The 15,718-nt window shown below is 46.4% G+C and overlaps 1 long non-coding RNA gene across 2 annotated transcripts in view; it reads left to right on the top strand.

Annotated features, from left to right (window-relative positions):
* Positions 1 to 15,718, top strand: part of LOC149869034 (uncharacterized) — a 44,115-nt gene that overhangs the window by 20,025 nt on the left and 8,372 nt on the right. Inside the window, exon 1 of one of the 2 annotated variants that reach the window (XR_016441060.1) lies at positions 2,923 to 3,060. The exons of the other annotated variant lie outside the window; for it this stretch is intronic. This is a non-coding gene — a long non-coding RNA (uncharacterized LOC149869034). Of the gene's footprint in view, positions 1 to 2,922; positions 3,061 to 15,718 lie in introns of those variants that run through there. 2 annotated transcript variants of the gene reach the window in all.

The raw sequence follows: 15,718 nt of genomic DNA, 5'->3' as shown, positions 1-15,718 counted from the left end.
CAAAGTAGTCATGGAAGTGAGTGTCCTGCAACAGAATATTGTTGAGGCACCAATAGGGTGTCCAGGAATGTGTCCTGACAAGTAGGCTCAGCACACAAGAGACCAGACTATGATCTGATAGTCTTGCCCAAGTAATGTGGTTGCTGTACAAGAGTGGTAGGTGGTGCCTGGTGATTTACAAGTGGTCAAAGCATGTCATGGAGAGCCCACTGGCAGTCACCTTCAGACAGGTATGCTGCCTCTTATTGGCATGGAGACGGTGCCAGACATCAACAAGGTCTGCTGCCTCCAAAGTGGTCCACAGCTTCTGGGCTGAAGATAGATGGGGTTCCAGCCTGTTCTGGTTAAGACGTGTGTTGACTGTGTAATTAAAGTTCCTGCCGAGGAGGAGAAGGTCATCACCATCAGCTGCACTTTGCAAGAAGCCAGCCAGTGTCTCAAACAAGGCGGTCCATTCTCATCCAGCAGTGGGTGCATAGATGTTCATTAGGAGGAGACGATGTTGCGTGAACAGAATACGAATGGTGAGCAGGAGGCTAGGGATGACCTCTTGGGCTACTGCCAGGTCAAGTGTCAGCTGTGGTGTTAGAAGGATTGTGATCTCTGCACTGAGGGAGGTGCCATGATGCAAGAAATTGCCACCCTTCCAGGTGGCATGCCAGTCAGCTTGATTAGCTGTGTTTCCTGCAGAAAGGCAATGTCCAGCTTTTTCTGGCACAGAAAATCAAAGAGTGATGTCTGCTTCATAGGCACTCTGCAGCCATTGGCATTAAAAGAATGAAAGGTTGTGGCAGCCATGTGTGAAGGCTGTAGAAGGGAGGACAGGCAAAGCCAAAAAACAGAGCGAGAAATAGCAGAGAGGAGCAAACGTGCAGGACAGGGAAAAAATGGGCTTACAACTCCCCAGCTGGTGCATCTCATAACAAGCACCCAACATCACTAAGGTGAAAAAGGTGAAAAATATAATGCTGCATCCCTGGATTGAAGTGCAACACCACTGCTGTGGTCTTAGCAGACACCACAAATGTCTCAGGTTCTGGGAACAATTTACATACATACATACTGTGAATCCTCCGGTGGTGCTTGGTTTGGTCTAGAAACTCAATGAGGCAGTCAATGGGGTAACCAGCATAGGGAGGTTCCTCAGAAGCAGGAACAGGTTCTGCCTCCGGGGTGAGGATGCTCCCTATTGAGGGAGGCTCCTTAATTGAATCAGGGGCACTACCTCCTGAGGGAGGGCTTCTATCAACTCATCCTCAGAGACAGAATCAAAGTCCAACTCTGAGGAGGAGGAGTAGTACACATCAGGTACCGAGAACCATTGAGCCCCAGGGGGAGCACCTGACCCTTCATTAGGATTCGCAGCATCAGGTCCTGTGGAGGAAGCATCCCCCAAGAGGGTCTGGGGGTGGACATCAGTCCCTGATCTCTTGGGTGGGGCTCTCTTGTGGGATAGGCACTCTTGCTCCTGGAGGTGCTTGCGGCTCCCAGAGGGTCCAACTTCCATATCAACCTTATCATCCCCAAGGAGCTGAGAGGTGGGGAGGGGAGGGCCATCAGACTCCACGACCACTTCCCCTACCCCCAGGTCAACACCATAGTACTACAGGGTCTGTGAGGGATGCCAAGGAGGCAAGCAGAGAGAGAGGGTCCTGGTTGCTAACCTCAGCTCCCTTGAAGTGGTGGGGAGGTCTTGAGGGGATAACGAGGCCTTTTTAGAAGACCCCTCTTTTCTGGCACTTGCCCTTCCCAGCAGGAGAGGCCATATCCTCTCCTGGGGGGGAGATGTGGGGGGGGGCAGTCCACCGCCACAGAGCTAGCTGACTCCAATGAAGCAGGGAGTGACTGGGAGGAAGGCCCTTCCCCACCACCTGATGGGCTGACATACCAGAGCCGAATGAACTATCACTGGGTGCAGTCACAGGTGGCTCTGCTGTGACCAGCTTCTTCTTCAGCCACTGGGTAGCAAAGTGGGACCTGCTACCACAGTTAAAACATGAGGTGTCCCCATTGGTGAAGTAGACCTTGTAACGCTGCCCATCAAGCACAGAATCATAGAATCAATGAGTCGAAAGTGACCTACACAGATCATCTAGTCTGACTCCCCGCAATGAGCAGGAAGGAGCACTGGGGGTGGCAGGGGTCATATCCAGTGCCTATCCAGTCTCCTTTTGAAGATCTCCAGGGAAGGTGAGAGCACCACTTCCCTGGGAAGCCTATTCCAGGCTCTGGCCACCCTTACCGTGAAGTAGTTCTTCCTAATAGCTAACCTAAGCTAACCTCCCTCAGCTTGTGGCCATTGTTCCTGGTGACTCCAAGGGGGGCCCTGGTGAACAGGCTTTCCCTGAGTCCCTGCTGGTGGCCCCTGATAAAGTTGTAGGCAGCCACAAGATCCCCCCTCAGTCTCCTCTTGCGGAGACTGAAGAGATTCAGGTCCCTCAACCTCTTCTCATAGAGCTGGCCACAGAGGCCCTCAGCCAAGCAGGAAGGACATGGAGTGAGACAAACCCTGACCCTCCCTGTTGAGAAGCATAAACAGTTGCCTTTTAAAGGGTAGGACATGCTGGAACTGAGGGATCTTGCTGCCAAGCAGCAGTCTATGAACTGGTCCTGTAACCATGCCATGAAGGTGCAGGAGGTCAGTGAGTTGTCATTGGAGGGAAATGGAGGCATGTTCAAGGCTACCACATGAATGGCTCACATGTCATGCAAGGCAAAAAACACTCCCAACAGACACAAGCTACCGCAACCTCATACACTAAGGCAGGTGAGCTGAGGAAGATGCTGGGGATGGAACCCACCGGGGCAGCATACAGGTCATGTTTGCAGCCTATGAACACTTCCACAGCAGCAGTGCACTCCTCCACTCCAGTGGAGGGAGGGGTGTGAAGCCAGAGATCAGGTCCAGAGGGGCTGAAGCCCCAGCAGTGAACTGCTAGGAACTGCCTTCAGCCATTCCAGCAAAAAAAGGGTTAACCCTGCAAGGAACCAGAGGGGTGAGGGATGGGCAGTCCTGGCAGGGAACAAAGGAACAAACTAACCCCAGGGGACAGAGGCAAGGTAAGCAATGTAACAGGGAAGGGAAGGAAAAACAAGCAGCAGAGCAGCTGCAGGGAGAGGGAGGGAAAACAAAATACAACCTGGGGGCGGGGGAGAGGGTGACTGCAGGAGAAAGGACTTAGCAAAGGGGAAAAAAGGCAGGGAAAAGTAATGAAAAGTGGGGGACTGTGGTGGGAAAGGGGTCAGACTGTTTGGGGGGGAGGGAAAACAAGGCAAGAGAAGGAGAAAGGCTCACAAGCCAAGGAGATTTCTGAGCTCTAAGCAAACACTCCTGTCTGTGGCCATTTTGAAAGAAAGAAAGAAAGAAATTTCTGGTAATTTCTCCTTAAACTATATGTGATTCCTCTGATGATTGTTCAGTCTGATAATATTTTCAACAATATTACAACATCTATTGGCCGTCATTATGAGTGGGAAGCAAAAGGAAAACATTGAGGAAGCATTGAAGCTTAAGTTCAACTTCTCAGGTGATTTTTTAAATCTGAAAACTAAATCAAGGTCCCAATTCTGCACTGAGCTATATGTGGTTAATTGTAAACAGTGAACTACCTAGACATGTCTCTCACCTTTCAAAAAGTTAAGCACGTGCTTAAATCTTTTAGATTGGGCCCCCAAATCCTGTTGTTCTCACACAAACTTGTTAGTATTTTCTACAACATAGGTTCCCTCTTCCAGATTAATGTATTCAAGTAAATGTGTTAACGTATAATCAGCATACTAAATGAACTTTCCAGAGATATAAATAATGGGTTTTGAGCTCTGGGCAAAACCCACTTGCAAACTGGGAGGGGAAAGAGAGGCAAAGGGAGGGTAGTCTGTCATACCAGACCTGGGAGTCAAAGACCCTGGATGCTGCTGCTACTGCTGCTGCTTCAGTGCCATTCATTCAGCTGCTGCTGCTGAAGAATGGGGTTCCTAATACTCGACATGGCAAAAAGTCCCCAAGGGGAACCATTTTTGTGTCCCCTCTAAGTTGGCACCTTAAGGCTGGTGCCCTGCTTGCCCACCACTTTTACTCCTTAAAAAACTATAGTTTCATTTTTGCTTAGAGAAATCATTTGTGATTTTCAAGCCAGAAATGCTGAAGATGAAATATCAATTAAGAACTTCAGTATATACATACAATAAAGTATATCTTTCCATACATCTAGGGAATAATATTTGAGAGACATAACACCACCACCTTCTAATAAGGAAAACAAAGATGACCTCATTTTAATGATCTGATACTCAACTGAGAAATAAAAAAGTTTACCAACTTTTCTGTATTGTGAAAAGCGGAAGGAAGAGAAACTCTCTCTGCACAGTAGGAAGTTTCTCTGCCTTTTATATTTCTAATTCTAGGCAGCATGCTGCCTGCTCCAAAGAACAAGAAAACAAATGCCAAGCTTTAATCAGAATCATATTGGCTGTGTAGGGACTTTCAGATCATTTGCCCATTCCTAACAATGTCATGCAGATTCCCTTTAGAATATCAATGCAGAGACCTTTGCCCTTGCTGTGAAGAAAAGGTTGGAAAATACTGAAGATGAGCAGCAAGTCCAAGTGAGGTTAACATTCTTTTTTTGTGGTGCAGAATCAAAAAAAAAAAAAAAAGAGTTTCAATCCAATTTAATTCTTTAATGAAACTGAGAATTAGAATCCCTGTAGCGTAGAGCTAACCTTTCTCCGGGTCAAGCAATTTTTTCCTTTAAGTATAGCTTGGTTAACACTACAGGCTTATGGCTATCCAAAGGGTGGCTGAGAGCTCATTAATAAGTGATATGACTGTGAATTTGTCAGATCTTAAAAAGCTACTTTAAACAAAATCTTTACTTCTGAAAATGTACAAGAATTTTTTTTAACTGAAAAAATGTGAACATTTCAACAGATACTTAGTTTTAAAAAACATTAACATAAATCAACAGTATTATTTTAAAATTACTAAAGATTCCAAAGCTACACAGAATTGGGTGTTGTCATTCTACTTGCCTGAGCATAGTTAGGCTGATTTATACTGGTTTAAATCCAGTCTGAAATCTTTTTTTTTTAAATTAAAACTTTCTTTAATTTAGGAAAATCATTGAAACTCATTCTTGGTCCTATAAAGGAGAAACTGAATGTATACAAAAATGTTTCTTGTGCCTTTTCACCAGGAAAAAATAAGAAAAGCATCGGTTACCTTATTAATGAAAATATACATATGTAAAGGCTTTTGTTTGTTGGAAGAGTTAATGCTTTTAGATAGCAGTAACCTTCACCTCAAAAACAGAACCACAAACTAAGCAGTCAATTATATGTGTTTACATTTCAAGCACTCGTATACAGTAGTGATTTGGCAATGAAACCCTTAAATAGTGAAGCTCCCTTTTTTTAAAGAACAAAGCAGTTTTCGAAGTGTCATGGCAAACCAATCCAGTTAAAAAGTTGAGCTCGGCTTAATGAGCTGAATTACACAAGTGTTAAAGCCTGATACATTAATAAAATAAACAGGCTTTGTGTTCCCTTTTTTTGTAGCCATTTCTGCTTTAAAAGTAAGGTGGGAACGGGTTGGACACCATGGGAAATTCTTTCACATGAATTATGTTCATCCAGGCCACAGGGCTCAGTCCTATGTTACCCAGTTATAACTGGGGTTATAACACAGGATCTAGCCTTGGAAGCCCTAGTAGCACCTGCCCAGGTTAGCTGGAAAGCATGGGCAGCTCTTGACTGTGCATGCTGTCCTGCCATAAAGCAAACATGTCCTCCACAAAAAAACAGCATAAAGTTATACTACTTATTGTCATGCCCACAATTTGGGGCATTTGTGGTGCAACAAAGGGCATGGATATCTGTTTTTCTGGGGTTTTGTACTTCAGTAAAAAAAAATGATATGATATCACAAAGGTGATGTTGTTTTCAGCCTATAAGAACAGCTTCTGGGAACATGGGCGTACTTTCTAGTTTGTAGTGTGCATAAAGGCAGGGCACGTGCAAGGTGTGTTTGGGCCCATCCTAGCTGAGATACACCACCATCATTATATAGATATGTCCATAGGGCTTTCCTGAATCCTGAGTCAAGTCAATTACTATCACAGATATCCAAGCCTTATAATCTCTTGTATAAACTGATCTAATTTATTCTTAAAACTGTGTAGATATTTGCCTTCAGTATTTCAAGGACAGTCCCAGAAGATCAATTGGTATTATACTTAGAATCTTATTACTGACATACATTCTAAATTTAACTGTGGACATATTTTTAAATACATAGCGGGCAAAAAGAAGGTTTCGGATAACAAGGGGCCCCTGCAGGACATGCTAGGAAATTTGGTCATCATACCAGACGACAAAGCCAATCTATTTAACAACTTCTTTGCCTCTATTTTCCTGAGCAGGGACCAGATCATCCGCCCCACTGGGCCCCCCTCAGGCCCCAGGGGAGACGCACCTAGGCCAAGGGTCAGGGAGGATCTAGTCAGGGAACTTCTGGAGGGACTGGATGTATTTAAATCAGCTGGTCCAGATGATCTCCACCCCAGAGAGCTGAGGGAATTAGCGGCAGTCATTGCGGAACTCCTGGCATGGCTGTACGAGCACTCGTGGTGCTCTGGTGTGGTGCCAGAGCACTGGAAGAGGGCCAGTGTGGTTCCCATCTTCAAAAAGAGGAGGAAGAAGGACCCAGGAAACTATAGGCCAGTTAGTCTTACCTTGATCCTGGGCAAGCTTTTTGAGAGAATTATTCTGGCACATGTCCACGAGGGGCCAGCAGTGGAGATTATGTTTCGGGGCAATCAACACGGGTTCATTAGAGGCAGGTCCTGTCAAACCAACCTGGTGGCCTTCTATGACCAGGTCACCAAATCCTTAGATGCAGGAAAGCAGTGGACATAGTCTTTCTGGACTTTCGGAAGGCCTTCGACACTGTCTCTCAACCCATTTTCATCAAGAAACTGAGGGACTGTGGTGTCGACACCTGCATAGTCAAATGGGTCACCAGCTGGCTGGAGGGCTGCACCCAGAGAGTGGTAGTGGATGGGTCATTTTTGACCTGGAGGGATGTGTGCAGTGGGATCCCCCAGGGCTCCATCCTTGGGCCTGCACTGTTCAACATCTTCATCAGTGACTTGGACGAGGGGGTAAAAAGCACCCTGTTCAAATTTGCTGATGACACTAAGATGTGGGGGGATGTGGGCATGCTAGAAGGGAGGAATAGGCTGCAATCAGATCAGTTACAGGGGTGGGCAGATGAGAACTGGATGGGATTCAACACTGAAAAGTGCAAGGTGATGCACCTGGGGAGGAATAATCAGCACCATACCTACAGGCTGAGGAACTCCCTTCTTGTCAGTGCAGAGGCAGAAAAGGATCTTGGAGTCATCATTGCTGCCAAGATGAATATGGGCTGGCAGCGTGGGGATGCAGTCAAGAAGGTCAACCACACCTTGTCATGCATCCACAGATGCATCTCAAGCAGATCCAAAGAGGTGATCCTCCCCCTCTATGTGGCACTGGTCAGGCCGCAGTTGGAGTACTGTGTCCAGTTCTGGGCACCGCACTTCAAGAGGGATGTGGACAACATGGAGAGGGTCCAGAGGAGGGCCACTCACATGATCGGGGGCAGTGGGGCAGGCCCTATGGGAAGAGGCTACGGGACCTGAACCTGTTCAGCCTCCATAAGAGAAGGCTGAGCGGGGATCTAGTGGCCTGTTACAAACTAGTCAGAGGGGACCAGCAGACATTGGAGGAGTCCCTGTTTCCCCAAGCACTGCCAGGAGTGACTAGAAATAACAGTTACAAGCTGGCAGAGGGTGGATTTAGGCTATATATCAGCAGGCGCTACTTCACGGTCAGGGCGGCTAGGATCTGGAACCAACTTCCAAGCGAAGTGGTGCTGGCTCCTACCTTGGGGGTCTTTAAGAGGAGGCTAGATAGTTTCATAGTTTCTAGGGTCGGAAGGGACCTGAGCAGATCATCTAGTCCGACCCCCTGCCATGGCAGGAAAGAATACTGGGGTCAAACGACCCCAGCAAAATGTTCATCTAACCACTTAAACACCCCCAGGGTAGAAGCCAGCACCACTTCTCTTGGAAGTTGGTTCCAGACCCTAGCCACCCTGACTGTGAAGTAGCGCCTCCTGATATCTAACCTAAACCTACCCTCTGCCAGCTTGTGACCATTATTCCTGGTCACTCCTGGCAGTGCTCGGGGGAACAGTGACTCCCCCAATGCCTGCTGATCCCCCCTGACTAGTTTATAACAGGCCACAAGATCCCCCCTCAGCCTTCTCGTTTGGAGGCTGAACAGGTTCAGGTCCCGTAGCCTCTCCTCATAGGGCCTGCCCTGCTGCCCCTGATCATATGAGTGGCCCTTCTCTGGACCCTCTCCATGCTGTCGACATCCCTCTTGAAGTGCGGTGCCCAGAACTGGACGCAGTACTCCAACTGCGGCCTGACCAGTGCCACATAGAGGGGGAGGATCACCTCTTTGGACCTGCTCGAGATGCATCTGTGGATGCATGACAAGGTACGGTTGGCCTTCCTAACTGCCTCCTCACACTGCCGGCCCATGTTCATCTTGGAGTTAATGATGACCCCCAGATCCCATCCTATTCTTGTCCGCCCACCCTTGTAACCTGTCTAGGTGTGATTGTAGCCTGTTGCATCCTTCCAGTGTGCCCACATCCCCCCAATTCTTAGTGTCATCAGCAAATTTGAACAGGGTGCTTTTTACCCCCTCACCCAAATCACTGATGAAGATGTTGAACAGTGCGGGCCCGAGGACCGAGCCCTGCGGAACCCCACTGCCCATGTCTAATGCACAGTAAGCGTCTTGTGTAGATGTACCCAGTGTCTGTAGTAATTTCCAAGCCTTCTCTATACAGAACTTCTGAGTGTCTCAGTTCAAACCTCCAAAATATAGGATCTCTAAATGTTTAACCCAAATATGCATGGGTTTTCTAAAGCATTATGTACTTATACTTTATTTCAGTATTATTCCTAAAATATTTAGGTTTATTGATCTTAAAGGATAAGATTATGCCTGGACAGTGTGGGTATGTTGGAAGGAGCAGTGTGGGCACAAGAAGCTGGTACTATATCCTCCTAACTTCCCTAGGAACAAAAGGCAACTCAGGAATCTCAGGGAAATGCCACAGTTCTCTTGCACTTCAGCCAACAGCACTTGTCAGATGAATGCACTGAGCAGAGGATGGTGTGCAACTGGAACAGGTAGTGCAATGCCATACTCATTGTGAGCATGTCTTAAAACAGAAAGACTCACAGATGACTTTGCTAAAAAATGCAGTGGTGTGGTAGCTGCAAAAAGCTACATCAGGTACCAGAAGCAGAGTATCTTTTTAAAAATGAAACACAGGATTCTCAAGCAGAATGTCATGCTAATGGTCTTGTCACTATACTATTTAACAATCTACCTTGTTCAGAGGTAGTTTGATATCTCTACAGGCACTGACAGATGTGCAGACCCCCTCTCTAAATCACAGCACTTACATAAAGTGCCATGAGTTAGAAGACTCCTCCCCCGACCCAAGAAATATTCACCTGCTGGGTTGGGGGTGGGATTGAGCCAGCCTGCAGGAGCCCAAGGAGCCTGCCTGTAGTGGAGGAGCTGCCTTTCTTCCCCAGCCCTGCCCAGCTCTGTGGGAAAGGAGATGGGAGAGGGGAGGGGGAGTGAGTTGTGGGCTGGGGTTTGTCCAGCCTGAGCTGGTGCGGGGGAGAGAGGAGGATTGAGGGTGCCCATGATGTGTGGGGTTTCCAATCTAATCTCCCCCTCTCCATCTTAGGTCAAGCAAACCCCAGCCTGCAGCGCATTCCTTCTTCCCTCTCCACCTTCTCTTCCTGCAGGCAGCCCTGGGGGCAGGGATGGGTCCCATTAGGCCAGCCCTGATTGCACCACAAATTAATCCTCAGGAACAGAAATTTTCTAAGATGCTCCCACGGGGAGTGCCTTTGTTATCTGATATGAGTTAATTTGGCATCTGAATGTGTAACTGTGGATGTGTGTCATGTAGAGTGCTTTCAGGGGGCTGATTATGCAACAAATGTAACTTCTGTCTGTTCCCTACATGGCATTGAATTGTATAGAATAGACTTATTTTTTCTTCTGAAGCTCTCTCTAGGTTAGTGCAATTTTTCACAACTCCCAAAGTAGATCATTGGCTGAAAGCTAAAATGAAGTTGTAGCTTTCTTTCTGCCTTTGAATGGCTGCTTTCAGAATATTCTTTCCCACATATATCAGCTGTCTTTTTTTTTCTCCTAGGATCAATCTCATTTGATTATTTCCTTTCCAGGCCCATTGCAATATTTCTCTGTCCTCACTAGTGTTTTCAACTCCTCCTATGTTGGTATCAAAAGCCGTGCCTCTCCTTTTGCCCTGGGAGTTTGCAGTGTTTTGCTAAGAAGAGCAACACATACCTTTTATTTGTGTGAACTTTACACATTTTCAGATATAATTTGTTAGTATTTTCTCCTGTGCACAGGGCACACAAAAGGATAGAAGGCAAACAGAGTAAGTTCACCTACCAACAGAACCCACTGCAATCTATCCATCTTAGAGCTCCACAAAGTATTTTATGATAAAATACAATTGAAAAAAGTAGAGGGGGGAAAAGTACTCTATGTATGGTATTTGGTAGCTATAAAAATCAGCCTAGAAAATTACCAAGAATTTATGACACGGTATTTCCATATGGTGTTGCTTTTTTTTAACATTTGGTAACATCTTGCTTTGCAGATATTATTGAATTGTTTTGCACTGTCCTGAAAATATTTTTCAAAATATATTTTGGCTTATTCTATCAATTTTAGAAAATGATAGGCAGATTCCATAATCTCAATGCTGTGGAAATGTTTGTGTGGGCTGTGTCCAGGTGTTATGTTGTATTTTTTTAGAAAAGAGAGAAGCTACAAATGAGGCAGTAAATTTTTGGAAAATGAAAACCTCTAATTGTTTTCTCTGAGAATGGTAAGAGGGAAAGACTTTTATATGAGGAGATGCCAATTTCTTCATTCAGCCCAAACCTATTTTCTCATTTTGCCTTATAATTGCACCTTGCTTACAGCTGCATTTGAGAAACAAAAGATTGTTTTACATGCCTTAAAAAAATACTCCAGGCATTTTTCAGGCTTCAGTAAAACACTTACTTCAATTGAGCAGTAGAACAATTATATCTTTTAACTAAGCATGCAACAGTGTTTCAGGGCAAGGCTAATTAATATCATATGTGTGCTTCCATGTATTTGTTTTCTCAGACCATGAATTTGGAAGTCCTTCTGAGTCTTTTTCCTGTATTACGGAGCAAAAATCCACATAAAGACAATTGCCATCATGGTGTTAATTAGTCATACTCTTATGTCACAAAGCCTGTAAGGTCCTGATGTACAAAGGAATTTACGTATTTATTCCCATTGATTTAAATGGGAATTAGGCAGCATAGCTAGGTTCGATTTTCTGAAAATACATTTTCCAAGCTGTTTCAGCTTTTGTAGTCATGTAGGCCAGGTACAGAAGTTATACCTATTGCACAGCAAGCATTCACAAAGCACTCTACAGCCATAACCAAATAGATGGTCATGGCACATACAGCATGTAAAAAACAGTGGAGCCTGCCCTAAGGTAACTCTGGACAAATGTGGTATCAGACTACAGTGCTGTATGTTAGGGTGGTGTAATGAATACCTGTGCTAGATCCTATCTTGAGTCAAGGTAGGCCACATTCTGCAGACATCCCATGGAGCATTGTGGCACCCTGCACCTTTAGCCTAGGCTAGAGCTCTTCTCTGCCTGAGCACCAGGATGGCCCTGCCCCTGGGCTCTCATGGACTCAAGGCAGTGAAGTCCCGGTTTTTAACCCTCAAATCCCTTGTTCCCACCAGCCACCTATGAGCCACAGTCTGACTTGGCAGGAGGGGTGGGAAGAGGGTTCTGTCTCTCAGCACCAGTCCTGGCACAGGGGTACCCACATCCCTGGGCCTTTCCCCCTACCCCAGCATGAAGCACCCCACAGATCTACACTGAGACTGGGAGAACCCACCATGTGCAGGCACAGCACCATGGGAGCCAGGCCCTGGCATGGCGCACCCTCTCAGGCAACCCATGGGGCTAGGCACCCTGCCAGTCAGCCCCTAGTGTTGGCCTGATTTTAAGAATCAGCAGCTGATACTCTATTGTGGGCAGAATGCAATATCCCTAAAATGACTAATCACAACATATCCTGTTGATAACTTGGAGACATTTATTGATACACAGAAGAATACACACCTTCTGCAGGCCTCTTGCTTCAGTTTGTGGTGGTCTTGCCTGGAGGAAGTTTCTGAGTGATGAACACACTGTCTTTGTTCCTCTCTTGTGTTATACCTTTAGTCCATTCATTGTGTGCTAGTGCTTATTTATTGGTGGTCCAGTCTGACGTAGTGTGTCCAGCCAATGGGAGTACTATCCACATGCACTTCATATACCAGGCATCTGGTTGGATGTGATCATATAGTTGGAATCTTTCCATCCCTAATTGAGACTTGTAAGTACCAGGACAGGTTAAATCCTGTAGCTGCACTCTTATCTTTTGAATACATGAGAGATGGGGCCATTTCTCTCCTCAAGGTTTATTAGACACTCTCTACTTCCAAAAGAAAAAATCTCTATCTCTGGAATGTGTGAAAACTGCCTTGTTACAGAGCTGCTCCCCTACTAAGCCACAAAAGCCTGATTTTGTTTTCTAGTAAACTAGTTAGCCACACTTATTTTGAATATATTGAATAATAAGCACTGAATAAACACTGACATTCTAAAAAAATTGGAAATGTTAGCCATCACCTAGCATAGCTCCTCCTGCCCCAGCAGGTCCTGGTATGGGTGGCTCACTTCTGCTGGGCCAGAAGATTAGGCCTGGACCTGAGTGGAGGTGACTCCATGGTCTCTGTGGCTTGGGCACTGCTGGCAGGTTTCTAGCCCACAAACACCTGGCATGCTGCAAGGGTTTTTTTTGTCCAAATGCTCCAGGGTCCCACTTCTTCTTTTGTATGGCGCCAGATACCAACTTCAAAATCTATGACTCTCTGATATTATTGCTCAGTGTGCAGATTCCATCTGTTCCATCTGGGCAGCTTTTGATTAGGTCCTGTGCCCTTTGTTGGACACCATATTCACACAGGAGGCTGTCCAAGACATTCATTTTGTACAGTGTTGTTTTGAAGTGCCCATATCCAGATCTCAGTCTGTTCAAATAAACCCATGCTTCTCTGTCAAGGTCGTGCCCAAGGGAGGACTTGTTTGGTGTTGGTGTATAGATTTCAGACCAGGTTAGTCTGACCAATCATTTTGTTTCCACAACAGGGCCACATGATGCAGCCTGCCAGGCTCTCCATGGGCCAAGAAACCTGGCAGCAGGGAAGCAGTTAGGGTCTGTCTTCCAATGTCACTTCGTCAAATGCCCAAGAGTATAAGGAGTAGATATGTGTGTGTACAAGTTGTGCATCCTGTTATGAGTCTCTGTGAACTGTTAAGTACAGTGTTGAGCTTTTTAGTGTGACAACTCCTGGACTATATAGAAGCACAATATTTTGTTGAGGCATATACCACTACAAGTGCGATGATTCTGAGCACTTTGAAGTTGGTACTCCATGTCGTGCTGGCTAAACATCTTAAGACAGCTACTTGTACTTTACTGCTAACTTTTTGAATGTGATATTTATAGGTCAGGGAACAGTCTAATATGACTCATTGGTAGCTTGGGGTAGGCTCACGGGGAAGGATGTGCCTACTTTGATATTCACTGTGCTCTTGGCTCAATGATTGTCCAGTTGGAAGTGTGATGATACTGATTTATTGATGCTCCCACTAGCTCCATGCCTTTCAACACTCCCCCTACCCCCCCAACCTCTATTCCACTGTCCTGGAATGAAGTTGAGATGTCAGGGTCAGTGTTGTTGTGGGCTTATCAGTCTGTGTTACATTGAATGGGAACATAAATCTGGTTAATTGACAACTGGCTGCCATATCCCTCAAGGACATGTTGCCTTCCTGAGTGAGGTCTGTGCATTGGTGTGGAATCCAAACTAGCCCCCACATAGACACCAAATGGGACTGAGAGTTTCTTTGAATCCCATAGCCAAAGTGTAACCAAGAGTCACAACTGGGTTTTTTTGCTGGCATGCCTCTTTGGCAGAGCACTTACATATGAGCACTATTGCAGGTATGGCACAATGGGAATGGGAAAAAGGTCCCCCAAAATGCCCCCAACTCCCTCCCTCCCTGCTGTGGGTGCCAGGATGCCTGGAAACCCAAGAATTCAGGCTCTCCCACTTGGGTGATGGAACCCAGGCATCCAGGCACCCACATCTAGGAAATAAAACCAAGGCATCTGAGGTCCTACAACTGGGAGATGGAACACAGACAGCCAGGCTCCCACGCTACTGCTCTGCTTCTTTACCAGGGTCCTGGAACCCTGGTTTGGGCAGGGAATTGGACTATCCCTGGAAGGAGCAAGGACCACACTGTGGCATGCCAGCAGATCTCCTACAACATTCCCTTTCCTCTATCCTTTCCTTAGAGATGTATCAGCACCTGTGAGAGTGACAGCAACAGCAAGTTCCCAAAATTGCAGGGGTGACACAAGGCTGGACAAGTGGGGTACTTATGCTGCCACCCTCCCCCCACCCTGATTTATCCTTTCAGGAGTGTCATTTCAGCCCCACATCCCTGACCAGCCGGGTCCAGGCTCCCAATATTCCCCTGATTAAACTCATCCAAGCCCAGAGAGATGAGCTTCATCAGGAAAAGAGGAAGGGAGGGAGTTGGGGTGCTTTGCTAGGGGGACTTTTTACTGTTTCTACTGTGCCATAACTGCAGTAGTGCTCATATGTAGGTGCTCTGCCAAAGAGGCATGCCAGCAAATATCCCCAGTTGTGACTGTGGGTTACACCTTGGCTGTGAGACTCAAAAAAATCTTTTGGTCCCATTTGGTGTCTGTTTGGGGGCTAGTTTGGGTTACATGGTTCCACACCAATGCACAGACCTCTCACAGAAAGGCTACATGTCCCTGAAGGATATGGCAGCCAGTGGTCAATTGTTTCCCAGGTGGGAGACAGAGCCCAAATGTGTGGTTTTGGAGTGACCTGAAAAGGATTTTCACCAAAAATCCCAGTGAAAACACAGACCCTTATTTAGCATCTTGGCTCTCCCCACTGGGAGATGGAACCCAGGTATTTCACAGTGTGGTCAATGCCAAGTTGTGAGAAGCTGTATGGCTTCTCGCCTCAGGTTGGGGAAAGGGTCTAAATAGAGGACTCACCATGGCTCCCTCAGTGTCTCCCTTGTCTGCAGACTCCCCATTTGTATGCAAGAGGCCCAGTTATGGAGGCCAAGAAGCTGGATCCAAGATGGTTGCCCAGACACCTGTGGCTGACATGAGAAATGTGCATAGATGGCGCAGGCAAAATAAGGAACAAATGTGACTCAATGTGAGGGTGGGAATGGATAGGCTGATGATTGCTTACACCCGTGCTGCCAAAGTACCCGAATGAGCTGCCTAGGTCCAGGAACATGCTGTGAAGGTCCAAGAATGGGCTATCCAGATGGCAGCCCACTGTCTGAGGGAGGCCACCCATGCCATTACAGAACAGAGAGAGTTTCATTGCCAGGATAAGCAGTTTATGCACAGTGTCAAAAATGGCATGGGGT

The sequence above is a fragment of the Crocodylus siamensis genome, chromosome 3 (genome assembly GCF_052110815.1).
Source record: "Crocodylus siamensis isolate JL-2025a chromosome 3, ASM5211081v1, whole genome shotgun sequence".
Classification (NCBI taxonomy): Eukaryota; Metazoa; Chordata; order Crocodylia; family Crocodylidae; genus Crocodylus; species Crocodylus siamensis.
This window is presented reverse-complemented; position numbering and strand designations above follow the sequence as displayed.